Here is a 4,343-nt window from a genome sequence, read left to right as displayed (position 1 = left end):
ACACACTGTTCATAGAGTCACAGAGCCTACACATACAACTGTACATGAGATTACACACTGTTCATAGAGTCAGAGAGCCTACACATACAACTGTACATGCGATTACACACTGTTCATAGAGTCAGAGAGCCTACACATACAACTGTACATGAGATTACACACTGTTCATAGAGTCAGAGAGCCTACACATACAACTGTACATGAGATTACACACTGTTCATAGAGTCAGAGAGCCTACACATACAACTGTACATGAGATTACACACTGTTCATAGAGTCAGAGAGCCTACACAAACAACAGCAGAACAGGTGGGCACACCAACACTGACAAACATCTGGCTTGCACTGCTCCATCGTGGCATCTTGAGCAGCAGCCTCATTCCATCATTGTATGCTACAGATCATCTCTGCATACTGCTCTTTCTGCAGCGCCGCCACAAGTGGGCAGTATACATGGGGGTACAGAATGCTTTAAAAAGTGCAGTCTTCACAGGTACAGAGCACATACCAAATTTCAAATGAACATATTAGCTTGTGCATACAACATTCAACACTGTCTGTAAATGTCCCTATCATCATCGGACAGGTAATCAATTAAATAATGTATTAAGTATTTTACCTCCTTACACACTTTAAGGACTGTACCAGACAGAGAGAAGTCAGGAAATGACAATTTACTGTCCTCCCTGCTCCTAGCAATCATAATATTACTCTTCTTTGCATTATACTTAATGTCAAAGTCTGAGCCATATTGGGAGCAGCCTCAGTAGCTGTTGGAGACCAGCACTGTATGGACAGAAAATAACCAGATCGTCTGCGTACATCAGATGGTTGATGATGGTATTACCAACCATACAGCCTGTTCCACAGCCGTTTAGCTGCTTGGATAGATCATCCATATAAAAATGAAACAAATATGGAGACAAAATACTTCCTTGTTTCACGCCATTAGACACGTTGCTCTCCCTCCCCTGCACCCTCCCACCTCTCCTCCTCTGTTCTCTCCTCCTCCACATTTCCCATTTTCTCCCCACCCTCGCCCTAATCCGCGCCCGTATCCTACTCCCTCCCCTCCCCCAACCCTAGACCCTACCTCTACCCTGGCTCTCCCTCCCCTGCATCCTCTCATCTCTCCTTCTCTGTTCTCTCCTCCTCCACATTTCCTATTTTCTCCCCACCTCCCCCCTCTCCTCCCTCACATCCCCCCGCTCTTCCTCCCTCCTCCACTCTCCTGCTTTTTCCTCTTCCCGGTGTTTCTTCCTCTTCCCCCCTTCCCCCACTACTCTAAAGCATAGTACACATTCTACTCCAAAGCATGGCACCCACTCTATCCCCTCCAATATTTCGCCACTACTTAAAGCATGGCACCCATGCTCTTAGTATTTCGCCACTATTCAAAGCATGGCACCCATTCTTCCCTAAAGCAAGGCACCCCATCACTCTCTCACATTCCCCCTGCTCTTCCCCCCCACCCCCACACCCCCCCCCCCTTTCCCCTCTCCTGCTCTCTCCTCTTGCTCCTTCCCCACCTCCTATACCCTCCAACATCTCCCATTCCCTCCCCACCCCATCACTCTCTCACATTCCCCCTGCTCTTCTCCCTTCTCCTGCTCTCTCCTCTGCTCTCTCTTCATTTCTATTTTTCTATATTATCAATTGTTCAAATGTTATCTTTATTCTGTATATTCTTGTTACTGTTGTGTCAGCTAGAATTAGCTAGACATACTTTCTGTGAAGCCCTCTGAGACATGCTTGTGAATTAGGGCTATATAAACTTGACTTGACTTGACTTGAAAGGGGCAGAGACAGAGTTACCCCATTTTACATACATTAATTGGTGCGCATACCAAAAATACATAATTCTGACTAGAGATTTGGGAACCGCTCTGTTGTGGAGCTTATGAAAAAGTTTTTCATAGTTCACACCATCAAAGGCTTTTCACGATCAATAAAACACATCAAAATTGTGGAATTATGCCTGTTATACTATCTAAAATCTTCAAAGCAAAAATACACATATCTGTGCCATGTTTAGGTTTAAAACCAAACTGGTTGTCAGAGATCAGGACAAACTGTTGCAGCCTATATAGGCAGGTTGATGAGAATAAAATACCAAATAAAACAAAGTTGCAAAAGAAAGCCATTTTAACCTGTCAATCATCAACCGACTATAAGACATTTCCAGGCATGAACTCTGGACTACAGTATGCCCGTTGAATCAGGTCCGTGCATGCCCCGGAATACCCTGCATGCAGACACGAGGGATTGTTGTTTCCACTAAGGAGGGAAAGCTCTGGTGTGTGTGTGTGTGTGTATGTGTGTGTGTGTGTGTGTGTGTGTGTGTGTGTGTGTGTGTGTGTGTGTGTGTGTGTGTGTCTGTGTGGGGATGAAGGGGGGGGGGGGGGGGGGGGGGCATGACGTAGTGCTGCAGAAATCGCAGTGTGTATCCTATCCCGTCTCAATAACTCTATGCCATTATTTCCGATCCTTATATCTGGCTTAATATATCTGGCTTACGATGAACAACCATGACTTGATTCTGTCTGCTTTTATTTCTCGTTCATTTTACTTTCACAATAAAATGTCCATGTCCCTGTATGTGTGTTGTTAAGCCCCAGTTAAGTTCAGTTTCCCAACACACACACACACACACACACACACACACACACACACACACACACACACACACACACACACAACACACACACACACACACACACACACACACACACACACACACACACACACACACACACACACACACACACACACACACACACACACACACACACACACACTTTACTTTACTTTACTTTACTTGTTTATCTGGACGGGACAATGCACAATAATGAACACATTGAACATGAAACACATACAGTCACCTGAAACATGGTAGGCCTACAAGTGTAAAAAGTGACGGATTTAGCACAAGGCTAGTTTACATCTGCAGTCCCCAAACATAAAAACAGAAGAATATAAAACAGTAAGAACTACATAGGTAATAAAATACACTCAAAAAGAAAACATAGATAACAGAATACACAAAAAAAAGACACCAAAAATATACTACATATGTTGACATGTCTGGTTGGCTTTCAACCATTGTTTCAGTTTATTTCTAAAAGTGGCTTTCCCTTAAAGAAACTGGGCGTCTGTTCCACGTTTGGCTGCCTTTTATAGACAGGACGTTTTTACCAAACGTGGTCAGACTCTACGATGGACCTCACACTCATCTCTGGTGTCTGACCTGGTGCAAAGTCCAACGATTCTTTTCTTGTGGATGAATTCCTGAACAGGAGGGGCGGGCTAGTTCGTGTAGGCATTTGTAGATAAAACAAGCACTCTTAAAGATCTTGACATTTTCAAAGCTTAAGAAGTGGTGTTGTTCCAGAATGTTACAGTGATGGTATGGTCCAGAATGTTACAGTGATGGTATGATCCAGAATGTTACAGTGATGGTATGATCCAGAATGTTACAGTGATGGTATGGTCCAGAATGTTACAGTGATGGTATGGTCCAGAATGTTACAGTGATGGTATGATCCAGAATGTTACAGTGATGGTATGATCCAGAATGTTACAGTGATGGTATGATCCAGAATGTTACAGTGATGGTATGATCCAGAATGTTACAGTGATGGTATGATCCAGAATGTTACAGTGATGGTATGATCCAGAATGTTACAGTGATGGTATGATCCAGAATGTTACAGTGATGGTATGATCCAGAATGTTACAGTGATGGTATGGTCCAGAATGTTACATTGATGGTATGATCCAGAATGTTACAGTGATGGTATGATCCAGAATGTTACAGCGTGGTATGGTCGTGGTTTTCTACCAAATACCTTGATGGCTCTATTAAACAGCTGTTCAATGGGTTTTATGACTGTGGCACCTGCAGACGACCAGTTTGTGAAGCAATATTAAATGTGGGAAAAAACCATACAATGAAGATATGACTTTGCAGCGTCAACTGTTAAGAAGGGCCAGATTTGTTTAAAATTAAATAAATTGAAATAAATTGTGCTTTTTACCTTTTTAATGTGTTTCCTGAAGGATAGACTTGAGTCCAAAATGACTCCGAGGTACCCCCCCAAGGAACACATTGGACCTTGTGATTACAACTGGTCGTTATAGGCTACTTAGACTCAGCCCTCAGTCTTAATCCGTTTCACTCCTGTAAGACTGAGAATATTACTATTTAAATCTTTGCATAACGTTAGGTGGCGCTGTTGGAAGCCTTGCATCGGAGAACCAATCATGAGTGTTGTGGGCGGGCCTGCTTTCTGGGGGCAGTGACGCTCATGCAGAACCGGTGTCTCGCAAAACATCACCGCGTT

The sequence above is a fragment of the Poromitra crassiceps genome (genome assembly GCF_964638095.1).
Source record: "Poromitra crassiceps genome assembly, chromosome: 14".
NCBI classification, from domain to species: Eukaryota; Metazoa; Chordata; class Actinopteri; order Beryciformes; family Melamphaidae; genus Poromitra; species Poromitra crassiceps.
The sequence above is the reverse complement of the archived record's forward strand: the minus strand, read 5'-3'. Positions refer to the sequence as shown.